Source organism: Centruroides sculpturatus, unplaced genomic scaffold, assembly GCF_000671375.1.
Source record: "Centruroides sculpturatus isolate CEXI.00-Female unplaced genomic scaffold, Cexi_2.0 scaffold937, whole genome shotgun sequence".
Lineage (NCBI taxonomy): Eukaryota > Metazoa > Arthropoda > Arachnida > Scorpiones > Buthidae > Centruroides > Centruroides sculpturatus.
In genome coordinates this window covers 200,849-223,178 of record NW_019385362.1, presented here as the reverse complement: position 1 = coordinate 223,178, position 22,330 = coordinate 200,849, and the positions used below count along the sequence as shown (strand labels likewise).

At 33.8% G+C, this 22,330-nt stretch overlaps 1 long non-coding RNA gene across 1 annotated transcript; it reads left to right on the top strand.

Annotated features, from left to right (window-relative positions):
• The first annotated feature begins 472 nt into the window (after positions 1-472).
• Positions 473-16,998, top strand: LOC111638124. The gene is made up of 3 exons (XR_002758796.1): positions 473-606; positions 15,705-15,815; positions 16,952-16,998. It is a non-coding gene; the product is annotated as an uncharacterized LOC111638124 (long non-coding RNA).
• Positions 16,999-22,330: the final 5,332 nt, after the last annotated feature.

The window sequence follows — 22,330 nt, the reverse complement described above, 5'->3', positions numbered from 1 at the left end:
CCGATAATATTGACGAGATTACTGAAATTTACGAGAAACAGATTCTGTCGGAGGGTTTCAAATACATAAAGAGAAAAAAGAAAACGGCTTCCTCGGAATCGGTACAGGAGAATGTCGCGGATCGACGCGAGATACTCGTATAATTCGTGAATATAGTCTTCCAATTGTTAAACTAGAGGTGGGCGGATCCGCACCGATCTTTCGATTAATCTTCTATCGGAATAGTCTGCGCAACGATTTGCGCAGATAGAATACAGTACTACAGTACGAATAGAAATACAATACTCTAAAATCGGTGCCGGCCGAATTGCCAGAAATCGTCTCCGATTATTTAACTGGCGAATTTTAAAATTTCCCATCCGAATCGAATTTCCGTTTTATAAAAGACTTGGATTCGAAATAAAAGCTTCTATCCCGGGCGGGTGGACCGGAAAGCGCGGCCGGGGAATTTCTTTCGGTAAGTTTTGGGCTGATTTCGTGGGCGGGTCGCCCGGACAATTCGGTACGTGGAGTGACGGAAGTGGAATATTTCCGTAATTTCAACTTCGACCGTTGGGTGATGGGAAAATGGATGCGCGGCTAGAAAACGGAGCTCGGCTATCCTTCGTAAGTTTATTTTAAATGACGCGGGGGACGGGCGGAAGACGAATTCTCGATTAGTTCCACGAAGGCCGAGGTAAAATCCGAAAGGCGGTTTAAATCGGACGCGTGGGATCGTGCGAAGGCCGCGCGAGTAACGCCTTTTTATTGGCTGTTGGAGATCACGAGACTTTAAGCCGCCATTATTCCAAACGAGGCCCGTTGGTCGATTAAAAGTAAACTCGGGTAGGCGATATTTGGGCTATCTGTATCAGTTTTGCGCCGGTCACTCGCCTTTAGCAATTGTTTCTGGGCACAAATCGCAGCGAGAAAGGATTTTCCGGCGGAAGAGAGGCGACGACCCTCGGCTGTCTGTGTCGTTTTATATTCGGACGACGCGTTCCGAACTGCTTAAAGTCTGAATAAGTACGTTTGCATTTTGAAGTCGCCGCACCGTATACGTGAATTAACCACATCCGTATACAGTGGAACCTCGGTATACGACCTTAATCCGTTCCTGGTGTTTGGACTTATACCGAATAGGACGTATACCAAACCAACCTTTTCCATAAGAAGTAATGTAAAAATGATTAATCCGTTCTCATGTAAAAAAAATGGCTGGCTTTAAACACCTGGCTTTCCTGGCTAGTTTCTGCTTGATTTTTCATGAGATCAGCGTGTATCCTTTTAACTTTCTCACAAATAATTTCTTCCGATACGCTGTCGCCGGCACACTGTTTTTCAGTTATCCAAAGCAAAAGCAATTTCTCGACATGATCTAATGTCTTCGATGTCTGTTTAGAAATTGATTTAACCCCCTTTCGCAACGGCAAAGTTAGCAAATTTAATAATGTCTTTATTTTTCACGATTGTCGATATTGTCATTCTCAGAATACGTAATGCAACAGTTAAATCTCGAACACGCGTGCCACCTTCACATTTCTCAACAATCTCTTTTTTCAGTTCCGTTGTGATTCTAGTCATTTTTTTATTTTTCTGTTGCCCTTTTGCAATTCATGATTAATAAAAATAATAAAATGTTACTTACAAATTAAAATCAGAAGAAATTTAACAAAGTTATAAACCGTAGCACCGCGAACGTCTAGTCTAGTGTAGTACACCGATAGTGCTACTTGTTCATAGATGGCGCGTATAATTGAATTAAGTCGTATACCGAACAAAAGTCGTATACCGAGCAAAATTTGTTTCGTCCAAACAGGATGTATTCCGAATTGGACGTATTCTAAAGCAGACGTATACCGAGGTTCCACTGTAGTTTGTTTCTTGTAATAAGTAAAAAGTTATCAATTATACATCGCAAATCTCTTATTACACTTTGTTTCGATACGAGTCGTTTAAGATACGATACCAAAATGCTGGGTGAATATTGTGTATTTTTTAATTATACCGTATCGTCAGCTACTCCAACTAAAATCGACCAATTACGAGTGTGACGTGTGGCGAGCGGGATTTAAATTGTTTTATAAATATGTCTTGCGGAGCAATGCGTTTAAAATTCGTACCCGTTCTCGAGATCAGGTACGGAAAGTTATATGTCTGCGATTTTTTTTGCATTTCGGCCGGACGACATATTCCTGCTTGCCGTCCAAAATCGACGGCGAAGTGCTGCCGTTCGTTTGTCGACTTTCTCTGCCCCTTCCCCTCCGGACGTGCCTCCCTCGCTTTTGTGCTTCTTTTGCCGCTTTCGTCCGACGTCTTTTCGTCCCCGGCGGATCTACTCGTCTCGCTTTCCGAAATGGCCCTCTTTTGGCCACTTCGCCGCCCGTGACTCCCCGTTTTCGGATGCTGGGACCGGTCCGCCCATTCTGGCCGTTCGCTCCGTGGCGCCTCCCTTCGGTCGTCCTCCGCCTTCGAATGTCGTCGCTTTGGTTTTATTCTCTTTCGCGGCGGCGTTTGCTCCTTGCCTGCCTCTTTCCGGATAGGATGCCGGCGTCTGCGGTTCTAAGTATGTTGCGAGAGCGTGGAGATTTTTTCTTGGCCAAAAACGCTTGAATCGATAGTGCCGCGAGTGCGGCGTGGCATCCGATCTTCTGCAATGCCCCCTTGGACTTGCTTGACCGTTTTCGAAGTTGTTCCGAGACGTCTTTGTAGAAGGATCGATTAACTAAATGTTCTGAGGGTAAAAATTCTACGTGCGCTATTCCGCGGCTGTCGAAAAAAATGATAAGCGTCATCTTTACGCTGGATCTTTATGCTGTCTAAACGCTGCGTTTCTCGATAAAGTGGCATCTTCGTAAGCTTTGATTAAATCTGCAAATGTCTCGGTTGCAACTTTCTTGAGTTTCGCACGATAGCGTAACGTTTTTGAGATTTTTCTCCATTTCAAATGTAGTGATGTGTTAAAACACTATCTTACACAAACAGAGATTGTGCACATTTGACTTAACCAATCAACTTGAATCAGATGTATATATGCTGCTAAGATATCTAGCAACATGAAAATACAAATTAATAATATGTTAAGCTTTACTGTCATTAAATAAAAAAATCAGTACACTTACTTTTGGGACAGACCTTTGTATATGTAATAAATATTCAAAATACAAACAAGTCTTTCAAATACATTTTAAAAAATAGATTAAGAAGTATGCAAAAATTATATAACAAGGAGAATAGGATCAAGCACACCACAGATACATTATCACCTGATTCAAAGCTGAAAAACAATAAAATGAATAAACACAGTAAATACCATTTGATATGTAGATCACCATCTACATATCAAATGGTATGAATGGAGAATACTGAAGAACACCACTGCATCACTTATGTACAATGTCTTACACAAGACATTATCAGAATTTTGTGGTGATTTGCCACAGGTGCCTCTTCCAAGGTGTTCTCTGTCAATCAACTTTTGTACAAACACTTATCTGGGTATACTTTGCAAGCTTTGACTGTAGAAGTTCTTTCAGTCTGTCCTTCACTTTTTCCCTTGTATATTGGAACAACTGTGGCATTTCTCCAATCTCATGGCACCATGCTTTTATCCCAACATGGGTTGCAGAGTTGGAACATCCCATTTTTTTGTATTTTAACATTTCTAGTCACACCATCCATACCAGGAAATTTGCCATTTCACGTCCTTTTTATTGCATTCCTAACCTCACTCTGTTGAATAGGACCACATTGATTGCTACTTTCATTTATCTTTACAACTTCTTTCCATTCTTGCTACCTCCACTATCACTCAACAGGCTTTCAAAGTATTGACACTACCCTACTATGCTCCTTACATTCATCTTGTAGCAGATCACAATTTGCAATTTGTACACAGGGTACACTTTATGTTACCACATACATTCTTCATTTGCTTCCAGAACAGTTTTCCATTATCCTGAAATGCCCCTTGTAAATGCTTTCTTTGTTCATTCTGTCCTTGATTTTCTTAATCACTCGTACAGCTTCTTATTTCTTTGTTCTACACTCTTCCTCATTCATGCTGCCTTTCAGTCGGTCCATATATGCAACTTTTTTCTTTTTCACTGCTACCTCAACTTTGTCATTCCACCACGCTGTCCCTCTTTCACAGCCCACTCTTGTTACAACAAATACCTCTCTTGCTGTTTCTACTATATAAGATTGGAAATGTTTCCAAATCTCTTCCACATTACTCGACTCCTCATTCACTTTCACCAGTTTCAATTCAACATGCTTTCTCTACTCAGATGCCCCGTTTTTACTCACTGCAGAACCACTATTTTCCTCCTTTTGTTCTGCCACTATTTTCCACTTTTGTTGCATCTTTGATACCACTAAGTAATGGTACGAGCCACAGTGAGCTATTCTAATTATTCTTGTATCCTCCACTATCCCTCTCAATCTATCATCGTACAGAACAAAATCTATTATACTTCTCTGACCTTTCATACAATTTTCCTATGTGTATTGATGAATAGTCTTGTGTGGGAAAGAAGGTGTTAGACACCCATAGGTCTCTTTTCACACAGAGCACAATCAATTCTCTGTTATTGTTTGCCTGTAAATCAGAATATAGACAGGGATGGGCATTAATATTTTTTGTGGCCTGTATCGCATAAAATAGGTATCATTATATCAATTTCCCAGCTTAAGGAAGTATGCAGCAAAAATTCAAACATCATATTCTACAACTTATGTATGTGAATAGTTTTTCCTGCAATGAATTTAGTATAAATTAAAACAAGAAACTGGCTAACAGACTTACGTCAAAACTAATTTAAAACTAGCAAGGACTAATATTTATGACATATTACATTTACATCAGTTCCAGAAGCTAAATTAAGCATACCTATTCTAATTTATAATTATACCAGGGCAAAAAACAAAAATAAAGATTAAGATTATTAGATTATTTCGTACTTCTAATCCTTCTATTCTAGTAGCCCGGGATGCCCCCTAGTGGGCATTCTAGCAGCTGCGGTGTCATTCCATAGTATAAATAATAAATTCCTATTACAAATAAAAATAATAATATACTGAATTTCTCACGGTGTATCCTACTAAAACGCAGCCAAAAATGCAAAAAACCACATCAAATAATAATATACCGAATTTATTATTAATTTAAATAATAGCTAGGGTGCTCTTAGTGGCCATTTTTGGCCTTCAGTGACAGAAAGAAAGAATCTGGTTTTTCATCTTTATATAGTTAGATATGAATAAATGTGATATACTAACATTTTTTCTCCCTGTTTTATCTTGTATGCGATCAGCATCAGTTCAAGTTTTCAAATGCTGTCCTTAGAAAAAGTTTGCTCATTCCTGATATAGATCCAGCACCCTCTCAGACATCTGTCTCTTCACATCCACCCATCTATTCATATCTCCAGTTACATTCATATACTCCTGAGGATCTCACTCATCCAAGATGTCTCTTAACTTTTCCCATAACTTATCCTATTCAGCATCTCCATAAGTATCCACTGGGTCACACACAATGACAACAATCACTCATCATTTAATAGTCTATAAATATATTTTTAATATATATATAATATACTCATATATACCATATGCATACACATATGTACTGTATCTATTAAAAAAATATACAGTGTGTTTGAGAAAGATCTAGATTATAAAATTTCATTTAAAAAAAAGCAAAACGATTGGATAGAGTTATTGATTAGACATTCTTTGTGCAAGTGAAGGAGCATGTGTTGATGTTCACTGAATGTACTGTAAATAAAACAACTTCAGCTTTTGTATTAATTTTTGTACTAAAAAAACTTCAATTTAATATTTCTTTCACTGCAAACCACATTTTGATACACTGCTTCATTTTATAAAATAAAATTTTATAGTAATGTGCATATTTCTCAGACATCCTGTATATATTTTTATAATATATTCTTTTATACAAGGTAGCTTCAAAAAGTTTCTGGAATTGGTTTATTACTGAGAAGTATGTGTATAATTGACAAATCAAGCAACGTGTCCTTCAAAGTATGGTCCTTTGGCAACCACACACTTGTCAATGCTGGTATAGCTGCTGAAAACATTCTTGGAAGCTGTCTTGCAACAGTGCCTGCAATGCAAATATTGAACACGATAACCTCATCTGCATTCTTGAAGTGGCATCCCTTGATGGCATCTCTCAACTGTGAGAAGAGGTAGAAATCACATGGAGCGAGATCTGGATGGTATGGAAGATGCTGCAATGTGATCACTCCATGATTGGTCAAGTACCTCTTATCAGTAGCAACCAATGTGCAGGGGCATTGTGGAGAAGCACTCGTGTTGTTATCCAAATGGAGCAGATATTTTTGGCAGATGGCTTTTCTAAAATGGGAAAGGGTGTCAATGTATATCTCCTTGTTGACTGTGCGACCCTTGGGTATAAATTCTTAGTGAACAATCCCCTGAGAGTTGAAGAAGACCTCCAATATGACTTTCCCCTCACTCTTGTCTTGCTTGAATTTTGTGGACCACAGTGAGGTGGGCAAGTTCCATTCCGTGGACTGTCATTTTGGTTGAGAATTGTACAGGAAACACCAGGTTTCATCACCTGTGATGATGTCAAGAAATTCTGGATTCTTATTGGCCAGTTTGATGAGATCTCTGCACAGTCTTGTGATTCTCTAGCTGGTCCATCATGAGCATTTATGGCACCATGTATTGGCAAACATGTGCATATTCAATTGATCATGTAGGATGGAATGACAACTTTCAACTGAAATTATCTAAGTAGGCTATATAAAATTACTTGTCCTGACTGAGAGATTGATTCATCATTGCCCAGAACAAACCGTTGAACCTAAAAAGGTGAAATTTGGTACACAGTTAGGGTATGTTGTGAAAATGCACACTAAGAAGGGATTTCTTTGAAATTCCCCCCATGAGGGAGAGGATTAAGGCTTAACCCGAAGAACGGCTTCTACCGTACTATTTTACATGTGATTTTTTGTTTTCAACTATGTTTAGTCTTCATTGAGTACTTAGGTGTATTAAATTGATAACATTTCGGACATTGTTATAAATATTTTTATATATTTTGATTATTTAACCAAATGTTCAAACCATTTTAAATTCGAATTTCTTATTGTACATTGGTTCGATTATAGAATGATTGTAAATGTTCTAGAAAATTGATCAAATTGAAAACAGTTCGTTTGATTCTCGGCAATTCTCATCATTCTTGGCGGTAGGTGTTATATGACAATTACTATGGTGGTTGAAATACTGAATATAAATTGTGTTTGCTTGCAAAATCCATGCAGGCAAAGTCACAGGTAACAGCTAGTAATAAATAAAATTATTATTTTAGTCTAAGTGGCTATGATGAATATTGTATAATTAAAAAATATATTATTCACCCATCATTTCAATATCAAAATTGTATTTATAGTAGTATATTAGTAATATATATATATATTACTAATATGAGATGTAATTGCATAATTACTTTAGAAGTTCCATATAATTAAATAAATAATATAAATTGTTTAAATCAAAACATGCTGTCTTAATATTTGAAATGATACATGCAATCTGATTTTCAGGTACATTTTCTGGACAATCAGTGGCCAAAAACTACAATTGACCAACTCAAAACTCAAAAAATAATGCAGTTTTTTCCATATTGTCTTATACACTTGCTGAAAAATCCAGAAAGGTTCCAGCAATGAGAAGCCCACTTGCTTCAAAAACCTGTAAAATTTCAAAAGAGAATATAAGTTTGTCTAACAAGCATCAAGTTATGAACCGGCAACAGATATTTTTCAATAGAATAATTTACAATATTTAATGAAGATTTTAGTTCTGAGAAATGTAAAGATAAGGATAAAACAATTAACTGATTAAAAAGCATAATATTGAAAAAGGATAAAATAATTTTTAAATTACACTTTAAATTAATAAATCTTCATAAAGAATAGTTAGAAATAGAATAGAACAATTTGGAGATTGCCAAAATAAAAAGAAAGTTAAGATGACCATACAAAGCATATTTAAAGAGGATCAACTAGCTTGCATTTTTCAAAAACAATGTGTTTTAAGAAATGGTCCAGCGGAACAGTATGTACAGCTTTAGGATGGAGGTTTAGCCATGGTTCAAAAGGTTACGACAACTTACTCAAATGCAATCTGTCTTTAAGAATCTTATATAGACCAGAAACCATAAAATTTGAAAGTGAAATATCTACAAAGTGTTAAATTTTCTTAAAATAAAAGTCAACAATGTAAAAACATGAAAAGTAATGTTTTAATTTTGGATGAAACATCACTAACTCCATGCACTAATTAGAACAAGTACAAATACATATGTGGCAAAGTAACATTGCCAAATGGTACAGACACGGCTACTTGTTCACTGTTCTTCGTGTTATGTGGTATATTTACAAGGTTTACATCATACTTTTGCAGTAGTAATTTGACAGTTGGTTGTTTTAAAAAATATAATTTATAATATAACTGAGAATAGCTTAGATGTGGGATTGTCAATGCTCTAACACCCAATATGGGATCTATAAATTGGGCAGTGTGGAAAGCCTTTGCCATTCTTAGTGGAAAACATAAATGTATATATTATATCCCACATCACTATGGATTGGAAGAAACCATGGTGTTTATTGCTGGTGCATCTTTTTAAAGATATTCTTAGCTGACTGTTAAGTGATGCAATAACCATCACTGATAAAATAAAAATATAATATTTAATAATTTAAAAATAAATATAATGTTAACATAACAGATTTTAAGCATTTAAGAGATGTAGAATTTCAGGAATCTTATAAATTAACTTTTGATATTCTCAACAGAAATCGTTTTAATCAAAGGAAAGTATCCATAGCAAGAAATATCGTCATGTAAGTTGCAGATCACAGTTTACAGCTTGGGAAAAGGGTAATGGTCTGTACCACTGCCAAGTGTATGGACTTTGTAAACAAATGGTTTGAATCGATAAATGATCAAAATTCAAAGCAGGCTTTAAGCAAGAGAAAAGTGCAAAGAAACAATATGATTTTTAAAGGACACCACTGAAGTTTTTGAGATGTTAAAATTTGCAACAGAAATGGTAAGACAAGCAGAAAAAACCTATCCGGAGTGATGTCGTCTTAACCATGACTTTGATTCTACTAGCTCACTATGAAAAATTTCCAGAGCAAATGGCTTGGATTTCTTTTTACTGACTGGCTTACAGAATGGAGACAGCAAAGAAAATCTATTTGGGTATTGAGATGTGAGCTATCCTTTCTTGAGGCTCTCAGGTGGAAAAATAACTGGAATTGCATCTCGACCAAAACGGATTATGATGGAGACGACAGCGAACATTTGTCCAGCTTTTAGAGGAAATTTTTGAAAAGAAGGATGAGAAAATTATGGATAATATTAAAATAGAATGGGACACAAGGAATGAAGTTCGATCTCTATCTGTAAAGAAAATAGTATATTATATGGCGGGCTATTTATTAGTGAACACGAGAGGAGGAGAAAAGATGTAAGGAATGTTTTGAATATGTATGTTCTGAAGAGGTGGACATATGGTAGATATGGATTTAACAAAAGTTGTATATTATCTGTAAATAATTACACAAAAGTTCTCCAGTTTATTCTGTCAAAAGTGCACATCAATTACTTTTACCTACGGAAAACAAATCGGGATCTGGGAAGAATGTCGGTTCAAANATTAGTAATATATATATATATATTACTAATATGAGATGCAATTGCATAATTACTTTAGAAGTTCCATATAATTAAATAAATAATATAAATTGTTTAAATCAAAACATGCTGTCTTAATATCTGAAATGATACATGCAATCTGATTTTCAGGTACATTTTCTGGACAATCAGTGGCCAAAAACTACAATTGACCAACTCAAAACTCAAAAAATAATGCAGTTTTTTCCATATTGTCTTATACACTTGCTGAAAAATCCAGAAAGGTTCCAGCAATGAGAAGCCCACTTGCTTCAAAAACCTGTAAAATTTCAAAAGAGAATATAAGTTTGTCTAACAAGCATCAAGTTATGAACCGGCAACAGATATTTTTCAATAGAATAATTTACAATATTTAATGAAGATTTTAGTTCTGAGAAATGTAAAGATAAGGATAAAACAATTAACTGATTAAAAAGCATAATATTGAAAAAGGATAAAATAATTTTTAAATTACACTTTATTCTTTATGAAGATTTATTAATTTAGTTAGAAATAGAATAGAACAATTTGGAGATTGCCAAAATAAAAAGAAAGTTAAGATGACCATACAAAGCATATTTAAAGAGGATCAACTAGCTTGCATTTTTCAAAAACAATGTGTTTTAAGAAATGGTCCAGCGGAACACTATGTACAGCTTTAGGATGGAGGTTTAGCCATGGTTCAAAAGGTTACGACAACTTACTCAAATGCAATCTGTCTTTAAGAATCTTATATAGACCAGAAACCATAAAATTTGAAAGTGAAATATCTACAAAGTGTTAAATTTTCTTAAAATAAAAGTCAACAACGTAAAAACATGAAAAGTAATGTTTTAATTTTGGATGAAACGTCACTAACTCCATGCACTAATTAGAACAAGTACAAATACATATGTGGCAAAGTAACATTGCCAAATGGTACAGACACGGCTACTTGTTCACTGTTCTTCGTGTTATGTGGTATATTTACAAGGTTTACATCATACTTTTGCAGTAGTAATTTGACAGTTGGTTGTTTTAAAAAATATAATTTATAATATAACTGAGAATAGCTTAGATGTGGGATTGTCAATGCTCTAACACCCAATATGGGATCTATAAATTGGGCAGTGTGGAAAGCCTTTGCCATTCTTAGTGGAAAACATAAATGTATATATTATATCCCACATCACTATGGATTGGAAGAAACCATGGTGTTTATTGCTGGTGCATCTTTTTAAAGATATTCTTAGCTGACTGTTAAGTGATGCAATAACCATCACTGATAAAATAAAAATATAATATTTAATAATTTAAAAATAAATATAATGTTAACATAACAGATTTTAAGCATTTAAGAGATGTAGAATTTCAGGAATCTTATAAATTAACTTTTGATATTCTCAACAGAAATCGTTTTAATCAAAGGAAAGTATCCATAGCAAGAAATATCGTCATGTAAGTTGCAGATCACAGTTTACAGCTTGGGAAAAGGGTAATGGTCTGTACCACTGCCAAGTGTATGGACTTCGTAAACAAATGGTTTGAATCGATAAATGATCAAAATTCAAAGCAGGCTTTAAGCAAGAGAAAAGTGCAAAGAAACAATATGATTTTTAAAGGACACCACTGAAGTTTTTGAGATGTTAAAATTTGCAACAGAAATGGTAAGACAAGCAGAAAAAACCTATCCGGAGTGATGTCGTCTTAACCATGACTTTGATTCTACTAGCTCACTATGAAAAATTTCCAGAGCAAATGGCTTGGATTTCTTTTTACTGACTGGCTTACAGAATGGAGACAGCAAAGAAAATCTATTTGGGTATTGAGATGTGAGCTATCCTTTCTTGAGGCTCTCAGGTGGAAAAATAACTGGAATTGCATCTCGACCAAAACGGATTATGATGGAGACGACAGCGAACATTTGTCCAGCTTTTAGAGGAAATTTTTGAAAAGAAGGATGAGAAAATTATGGATAATATTAAAATAGAATGGGACACAAGGAATGAAGTTCGATCTCTATCTGTAAAGAAAATAGTATATTATATGGCGGGCTATTTATTAGTGAACACGAGAGGAGGAGAAAAGATGTAAGGAATGTTTTGAATATGTATGTTCTGAAGAGGTGGACATATGGTAGATATGGATTTAACAAAAGTTGTATATTATCTGTAAATAATTACACAAAAGTTCTCCAGTTTATTCTGTCAAAAGTGCACATCAATTACTTTTACCTACGGAAAACAAATCGGGATCTGGGAAGAATGTCGGTTCAAAGAAGAAAGAAGACCATAAGGATTTCTAACCAGAAAATATAAATTCTAAATTGAAATTAGTAAATTCATTGTAAATGACATGGCAAGATTAAAAGAAAAACAATGAAGGATTTTATAACATTTAGATTTACAATTTTTGGTCGGAAAAAGAAAATTAACGTAAAGGACAGTTAAAATATATTCTTGGGAGTAAAAGTGTAACAACGTGTGCATTATCTAAAGATGTGAAAAAATGTTAATTACCATTTTTTCAAAGTACATTTCATTTTTTAGTAATTGCCATAATGATACAATTGTATGGTGTAGATCAGGAGTGTCCAACCTTTTTGTTCCTCTGGGCCACATTGGAAGAAGTCATGGAGTTTTGGGCCACAAGTATATATATTTGTGACCCAATCCTTAAATATACAAGTATATTTAAAGATTAACATATCTAGATTATAGTAATAAGTATTAAAACTTTATCACAAGAAAGGATATTTTAAAAATTACTTCCACAGATACTTTCAATTTTTACTTAGAAATATATAAATTCATTTATTATAAAGGAGACAAACAAAAATTTATTTGAAAAACACAAATATTTATTTTATTTGGGTATCTAATTAATAAAAAAAATGACGAAACACCATTCTAAAGTGCATTTTTATTCGACTAATATATTTATAAATAATATGAAACCCAGAAAGTAGCCAATGCGCAAACTAAAAAAAGGGTAGCCAAATATTGCAACGCTGGAAAAAAAACTAAATAATGCTGGAGTTGGAACTCAAAGGAGTATAGACCCAAATTTGAGAAAGAAAAAGGCCAAAAGATAAAAAGTAGTGAGAAAGGTTGGAAAATTAAGGGTCAATATTTGCATAACAGAAGCTCTATTTAACCTTTCTTGCTACTTTTTATCTTTTGGCCTTTCTCTTTTTCTCAAAATAGGGTCTATAATCCTTTGAGTCACAACTTCAGCTTTATTTAGTATTCCTTTGTCATTCACACATCTCCAAGTATTTGAAAATATTTCCTTTTCACTCAAAAATAAAATAGTATAAAAGTTTACGGCTTTGTGAAACATCTTTTTTGAGTTTATGCCATCAAAATAAGTAAATAAAAAAAAAATAAAACAATTTGTCGGTTTTGTTTACACGTTTATTGGGCCGCGGGTTGGACAGCCCTGCTGTAGATATTTTATTGCACCTTTTTAAAATTGACAAAATAAAACAAAATATTTTTTATTGTTACTGTCTTTGTTATTTTCATCAAATTATGCAAAAGGTAATAAAAACTATTGTTTCTTTTACACTTTTAAAAATAAAAGGCTTTAGTTTATCTGGCAAACAGGCACTACCATGCACAGACCAGGCTGCACTTCAGTCTGGCATGGCAGGATCATCTGGGTTTAACTTCTTTTTAGAAATTGAGGTGAAACTATCTAATGGCAAACATTTCGGGCACAAAAAGAAATTGGCTGATGTCTGTTGGCGTCACAAACAGATTTCAAAAATTATTACTTAATGGGATAAATCAAAAAGTCATTTTAATTTCTTTTGTCAGAATTTGTATTCAAATAAGTGCACTATGTTATTGGCACCCATCGACTCAGCATGGCACATGTCTATGGCCACTCTCCAGTGGTGGCCGGTACGACAATAACCACATCCCAATCTTCCGTTATTATTTACAACTTGGCCAGGATGGAAGTAAAGGAGGGGCATAAATTCAGGTTACCAGCCCCAGCCCCTTTCTTACTCAAACACAGATTTCAAAAAGGTCTTTATGGCAGAAAGCACTAGACAAAATGGGTGGGAGTGGAAGAATAGGGAAGGAGGTTGAACAGGGAATAAGAATGTCGGAGCAGAGGAGAAATGTTTTGGTTTATTTAAGCCCAGTCGTAAAACCTACCTTTGCATATGCTTTAAAGCAGGGGTCGCCAAAGTGGTCTATATCGACCCCCAGGAGTCGATGCAACATCTCTAGGGGGTCGATGTGGCAATGGGTTACAACCTGTTTTTTTTTTTTTTGCTTATACATATATCAGAAATCACGTTTATTTTATTTTGCTCATACACTTACACTTGTAATAAAACTTTATGGTGGGGGTCATTGTGAGGTTTTGGAAAGTGGTTGGGGGTCGACAGTTAAAAAAGTTTGGGGACCCCTGCTTTAAAGCAAGGATGGGAAACCTCTCTCTACGTAAGGGCTGCATTTCAAAACTTTGAACTGACTCAAGAGAAAAAAGAAAAAAAAGACCTGTAAATCACAATTATTTATTCATGTATAATTATAAATTAGCTTAGGTATACTTAATTTAGCTTCTGGATTGATGTAAACATAATATATCAGAAATATTTGGCTAAATATTAGTCCTTGCTAGCTTCTTGATAAAAACAGCAAAAAGCGCCAAGAGTCGCACAATTAGTACAATCGCTCCTCAACGCATGCGCTGCTAGTCGTGTGGATTTAAGATATTTTGAACGCCAGCAAAAGCTTGTTGCACGTGACCAACGGAATTACCGAATGCTATAATTTGGAAATTGACAAGAAAAAATTTTTCCGTTTTCTACTTGGAACATTCTGCATGTTCTAATTTTCAAATTTGTTTCTTTTTTCGCCTGAGGACGACGATATAATACTTGTCGAAAATACTTGCGATATAAGAAAAATCGTATTAACGCTGAACTCAGTGCTTTTTATCAAGAAGCTGTACAATTTTGGCGTGAGTTTTATTTATTTATCTATTTCTATGTCCTTGCTAGTTTTAAGTTAGTTTCAATTTGAGTCTGTTAGCCAGTTTCTTGTTTTAATTTTTACTAAATTCATTGTGGGAAAAACTATTCACATACATAAGTTGAAAATAATGTCTGAATTTTTGCAGCAGACTTCCTTAAGCTAGGGAAATTGATATAATTATACATATTTTATGCGATACAGGCCACAAAAAATATTAATGTGGGCCGTGGGTTGCCTGTCCCTGCTTTAAAGTATTTCTCTCTCCGGACAATTTTTAAGCCTGAACCACGTCTCCTTTACCCAGCGCCGTTTATTGTTTTTATTTCTTTGTGTACCAGTAAGACTTTGGCCTGAGAGTGGGGTAAGAACAGCAGACGGGACACGTCTGCTGTTTTGGGTGAGAGTACGGATTCCTGTCCACTTTTTAAATACGTTTCCCGAAAATCATTGCCTTTCCGGCTGTCCATCTGAGTTAAGACACGTGACTGCAGCCTCCTCCCGACACCTAACTGGCCTAATATGATTTTGTAGCATAATCTTCCAGGGCAAGATAAAAAGGAAAGCCACCTCTTTTGATCTTTCTGTTTTCTGGAGAAAACGACAAGCATCAGTACGTACGAATTTTTACATTTTGATCTGTTAGAGAGTTTAGATTCTACTGGAAATTAGATCCTGGCAATGAAAGGAATTGCCACTTTTGGTATTCTTAGGCCTTTCACTGCCACAAACTGTTTTACTTACCAAAAATGATATTTTGGCCAGAATATTGGGGTTACTGGCCATTTGCAACACCTGGAAGTTGTAAATACTCGTGTTTTCTAACTTTTTGGTTTTGTCATTTCTTACCTATCCTATTTTTACTGTTTAAAATATTTTGGAAAATGCATTCTGTAACAACTTGTTTTTAAAAGAAGTTTTAAAAGTTTGTTATCAACATTATTATCTCTATTATTATTATTGGAATTAACTTAAAATTACATATCTTTTTTCTTATCTTTAAAGATGTCTGAATACTTTTAATTTTGCGAGAAATGCAAGAAACCAACAAGAAAAATAAGAATGTAGAAAATGAATCGTGTAAGGATTGCGAAGCCACCTTTACATCCGATAACGGTAAGTAATAAAAGCCTCTAAATCACCCTTAAAAAAGTGAAGTGATTTTTTCTAATTTGATTACACATAATTAAAAGATGTTAATAAGAAGGTGTTGAATGATCCTAAATTGGAATCCAAAATAATTTCATCTGTTATCCAAACATAAAATTTTCCTGGTCTCTCCTTATTGTAAATAATAGATCTTTTATTAGAGATGTTTGGAGCTGTCTGTTGGCTGGTTAGCTGGTCTCCCCTTTCTGGATTCGTTTGCCAGTGGCCAACTGCAAGCAATTTTTCCCAAAGCCTTTACAGTAAAAGAAGGCAATCTCAGAAAAACCTTTGTTTTTACCTTTGATGGAGCTCTTTCTCTTGGATTTTGGTGTTGTGTACCAGTAAAAAGCTCTCCATTTTTTATTATAATTAAGAGCTTATTTTTTATACAGGTTGGGGTATATGGGGTCACCTATCCTTTCCATTAGTGGGTAAAAAGGCAAATATCCTATAACGTTGCAGCCATTAAATGTATATTTGGGCATTCGGAAAGATGTCGGCCACACCAGGTAATTCGACTTGGAACAAACAAAAATGTCAAATATAGAAATATTTTTTAGCAGGGATGTTTCTTTACCTGATACGATAATGAAAATACATGCACCTACTGTACCTATTACAAATGTTAATTAAACCTCATGGACCATTTGGTCTCAACTCCTTTGCTTTTGAAATGACAAAAGATTTATGGTTTTTGTTGGGAAGATAGACCAGAACTGCAAAAGTAACATCAAAAAATTATGATTCTTGACAAAATGGAGCTGTGGCAAATTGAGAAAAACACAAGCAATCACAATAATAAACTTTGAAGGAGAATACATGAGGGATCTAAACAAACAGTTTGAATTACATGTGTTTTTTTCATGTTTTTAATAGAGAATTCAAAGGATCAAGAGAAATATTCAAATTAAACAAGTTTGAATTAGTAAAGTTTTACTGTATAATTTTGTTTTATCTTCAAAGTTTTCAAACTTCAAATTATACTGAAAATAAAATATTTTAATGAGTGTTAAATGTACATCAGAGTTAAAGAATAAATTTACTAATTAAATTTATTTATTAAAGAAAATAACCATTATATATATTGAAACTTTTTCTTTTAGTTACTTTAGATAAAAGTAGAAAATCATCACCAAAACTAAACACTGAACAAAACGAAGATTTTCCAGTTCCTGAAAACACTAGAATATTAGAGCATCAAATTGCTGGTCATCAGCATGGTCAGGGAAGAACAAAACTTGGTTAGTAACTTTGTTTATTTAAAATTACAATAAACTTTACATGGTTTATTTGCTATTTTACAAGTAAATTTTTCAAGAGAATTGGTCTTAAAATAGCATTCAGGCCAAGACTCCACTAGTTTAAAAATGGGCGTAAAAACCTTTGCCGTAAAAACCTATGCGTAAAAACTTTTAATCACGTGACCTATTTGCGATTGCGATGGAGGTCTGACTAGCGAAGTTTTTACGGCGACGGTACTATCAAAGTTATAAAGATAATGATTATATTTTACAAGTTTTTTTCTGTACTATAATTACAAATGTAGTAAAAATAATATCTTTACTTTCATATATTAACTTTTATTATCGTATTATTAATTAAGATAATATACAGCACTTATTAAGCTTAGCTTTTTTCATTATATACTCCTCTAAATTGAAGGATTTTTCCTTTGGCTGTCCGTATTGCGTGATTTAGTCATCCATTATTATAATCGGGATACTTCTTGTTGTAGATACACGAATACTTTTGGATGTTTTCGATAAATCTTTCCAGATCTGTTCTAGAGTAGCCACGAGGGAACGTATGCAAAAGCTCGTTTTTTGCCATTTTTGCACCGAGTCACCTAGATTTAACTGACTTTTGATTGGTGGATGGTACTGTTTTACAGCCGTATTCGCATCCAAAGTTGAACACTGTTCAACTTTGATTAGCTTTTACGACCTACTCGAGCGTAAAATATCAGGGTCACATGGTTAAAAGCTTTTATGGTGAGGGGTTTTTACAACGTTTTTATGATAGTGGAGTCTCGGCCTCACTTTTGAAATAAGAAAAAGGAATTTATATTTTATTTTTAAAAGATGCTATTGGATTTCAAAATGAATACTACAGATAAATCAAAATCTTAGCTATTTACATTATATCAATCACAAATTAATGTACTATATATATATACTTAAAATCATGACACTTTCCATTACAAACAAAAAGAAACAGTGACACTGGAAATTGATTTGATAAGTTATCACAAAATTTTTTATCATTAATAGTGTATATTGGGAATAAGGGATGAATCCCTTGGGATGAGGAAACGGGTTAAGCTGCCCATGGTGGCCGGAGGAAAAAGTAGAAAAGGCAACACCAGAAATTGATGAGTCATCACAAAATTTTTAAATGAGTGGCAAAACAAACCAGGTAATCATGGAATTGGAATTCTCTGTAGGACATGCAAAAAACTTTTGATGTTTGACTGATTTGAAAAAAGAATTTTTCCTGGAATCAGAAGGTGGTTTTATGTTTTGATTTTTATGGAGAAAATCTGAAAGGAAAGTTTTTTTAGTAATTTGAATAAAACCTATGTTTCTCCAATTAATTTGAGTGTAGAGGGGCATTTTGAAATGGGCTTGAAATTAGTTTCTCACTAAGAGTGAGGATCAAATTTTATTAATGTCTTTGCATAAAAATAAAGGAAAGATTAAAAAATTGTAGTTTGGATGCTGATGAAAGTTCTTTGACATCAATTTTGCCAGTGAAAACATCTCCAGAGAATTTGAAAATGAAAAATTACAACAGGGATTTTTGACATCAACAGTAATAAAAGCAGAAGTCTTTACCAGTTACCAAACTTTTGATCATGTTAGAATATATGTATAGTTGCAAGCATAAGCTTTTGAACAATGAATGTTTAGACAATAAAATTTTTAGTTTTTTTTAAAGAAATAAATGACATTAATAATAATGAATTCAACTCAATGATGAAATAATAATTCTCAAGGCTAGAATATTGGCTAGAATAGCAAATGGTTTTGAAATGGTAAATTTAGTGACAAAATTTATTTTAACAGAACAAAATTCAAATATATAAAATACAACTTAGTGTTTTGTGGCATATCCTTTTGCATTAATAACTTCCAAGCAACTGCGAGGCATAGAATTGCAAAATTTTCAAATGTTTTCTTGACAGTTGCAAGCTACTCTGCCTGCAATGATTCAAACAAAGCAGCTGTTGAGGCATGTGGTTTGTGTCCTACACTATGACCAATTATTTCTCAAACTAGGCCAGGTCAAAACCCTAACTATTCTCTTAGCACATTGGCAGTGTGTCTGGTGTTGTTGTCCTGTTGGAAAATCCATCCTCTCTGCATTTTTTTGGAAAGCATAGGGCAGCATATGCTTTTCAAGGATGTCTGATACTGTAACTGATCCATAATTCCATTGACCCATACAAGAGGGCCAATACCTGTTAAAGAAAATGCAGTCCAAACTATTACTGATCCAACTCCATGCTTAAGAGTGTTTTTGGTAACATTAATCCATGTTACCAAAATATCTTTCATTCTTGGGCCATTGGATGTAATGTTTACTTACCATCACTCCCAAACAGTAGAAATTTAGATTCATCTGACCAGAGCATTTTATGCCACTGATCTAATGTCCAGGATTGATGAACTTGCACAAATTCTACTCTTGTCTTAGCCTTTTGTTTCAGTCAATTATTTCTTACTGGGATGTGTGCAAGCAATCCAGCATTTCTCAGCTGTGTTATACTGTGTTCATCTTTAATTTCACAAGTAATGTCGACTCCATTTTTGTGTGGATCCACTACTAACTCCCTCCTTGTTACTCTGTTTATCTGTACAATTGTTTTCCTTAGTCTCCCACTTTGTTTCTGATCAACTACACTTTTTCAAGATGTAGTAAACAATACCTCTTGATACTTGGAATGTGCCTGCAACATCAGATACTTTTTCCCTGTAGCAATGAATAATTGATTTCTGGTTTTAAACAATTATATTTTTCCCTTTCCCTTTAAGAGACTGTGGTAAAGTATATGAAATACAAAAATTTAATATAATTTGTGTACTTGTACTTCTGAAATTTTCTTTTCAATCATACAAACCCAATGTATAAAAATTTATGCTCTTGTAAATTTGCTTATTACTTTGAAATGCATACTTATTTGCTTATTCCAACTTCAACAATTGATTATTATTGCATCATTGGGTTGAATTCTTTATAATTCGTGTTATTTATTTCTTTTTACAACAATTACAAATTTTATTGTCAAAACATTCATTGTTCAAAAACTTATGCTTGACATCGTAAGTAGATTACTGTCAGTCATAGACAGTTGTATGTAATGCTGTCAAGATGTAGATCAAAGGCAGGTATTGGTATTCAAAGTAAGAGTGAAATTAAATATGTTGTTTGGAAAGAAGTTTTATAAAAGATTTTTTATTGAAATTATTATTATGAATAATGTTTTATATTGGAAACAAGTGTGTGAGTAATAGACAAACAAGTTCAGGAGCAGGGTGTTGTGTTGCCTGCAATATCAGGGAAGAAAAGCTCTCTAGTAAACATATACAGTGGAACCTCAGTATACGTCTGCTTTAGAATATGTCCAATTCGGAATAAGTCCTGTTTGGACGAAACAAATTTTGCTCGGTATACGACTTTTGTTCGGTATATGACTTAATTATAAGTGCCATCTATGAACAAGTAGCACTATCGGTGTACTAGGCCAGATTAGATGTTCACGGTGCCACGGTTTATAACTTTGTTAAATTTCTTTTGATTTTAATTTGCAAGTAACATTTTATTATTTGTATCAATCATGAATTGCAAAAAGGCAACAGAAAAATAAAAAAATGACAATGGAACTGAAAAAAGAGATTGTTGAGAAATATGAAGGTGGCATGCGTGTTCGAGATTTAACTGTTGCATTCCGTATTCCGAGAACGACGATATCGACAATCGTGAAAAATAAAGACATTATTAAATTTGCTAACGTTGCGAAAGGGGTTAAATCAATTTCTAAACAGAGATCGAAGACATTAGATCATGTCGAGAAATTGCTTTTGCTTTGGATAACTGAAAAACAGTGTGCCAGCAACAGCGTATCGGAAGAAATTATTTGCGAAAAGCTAAAGGGATACATGCTGATCTCGTGAAAAATCAAGCAGTAACTAGCGAGAAAAGCGAGGTGTTTAAAGCCAGCCTTTTTTTTTTTACATGAGAACGGATTAATCATTTTTACATTACTTCTTATGGAAAAGGTTGGTTCGGTATACGTCTTATTCAGTATAAGTCCAAACACCAGGAACGGATTAAGGTCTTATACCGAGGTTCCACTGTACTATTAAATTAACAATACAGATTAGAATGATTTAAAAATAATTGCAAAATTAAAAGAAATTTTAACAAAATATTAACTGAAATTTATTACTAAAAATTAAACATATTTTTTAATTATTCATTTACAGGAACCTTCAAATTTGTTTCATTTGGAATACAATTTTACTATTGAAAAGGTGGTGATCTTCTCTTGATCATAAGATAGTAATTTGAAATTTGTTAAACTGGTTTAAACATATCTAAACATTTGTGAAATATAAAAGATTTTTTCATCTTAAGTTATCATTGTTTCCTTAAGTTTCAAATAGAAAAAAAAATATTTGTAGGATTACTCTTAATTGTATTATAAATATTGAAGCCACCAAACTATTGTCTCTATTTTATTATTATGGTTAATATTTTATTTGTTTTACTAATCTGTTAACACTTACCCTGCTGGCCCTGTGGACACAGTTCCTTTCCTATGTGCTGGTTAATTTTTACTATTTTACAGTATATTCTACTGATTCGTGAGTCTAAAAAAATTTCTATAATAAACTTGCCATCACTGATTGGTTTTTTTGTGAAGAGCATTCTTTGAAGTTTCTAAACTAGCAGCAACTGAGTTAGGATTATTTGAGATAACTTCATCAAAACTGCTTTTTTGTATGACTTGATACAATTCAATTTCTGAAATTTTCTGCATCAGTTATTCCATAATTTCAGTGCTTATGATTTTGCTTATTTCATAATTTTTTGCTTTATAAATTTTAACCATTTTATAATTTTTATTTGTGTAATTGCTATCAATGAAATCTTGGGCCAAACCTAGAAGAAGTGCAAGAAAGTGCATTACAAGCTGGAATTTTAGATGTGCTATTGAATTACTTGGATAGATTTCATCAAGATGAAGATGTTGCTACACATTGCTTGCTTGTTTTGAATTGTCTTGCAGACTGTGGTATGTATGTTCTTTAATTAAATTTGATGTTTAATTTGTTATAATCTTTGAATTGATCATTGATGTTTCTGAAACTAGTTCATTGTCCAATGAATTATGGCCTTCACAGAAAATTCCGTTTTAACATATGTAATAAATATGATTGTCCACAAATCATATTTACAATTGAGGAAGAAGTCTCCTG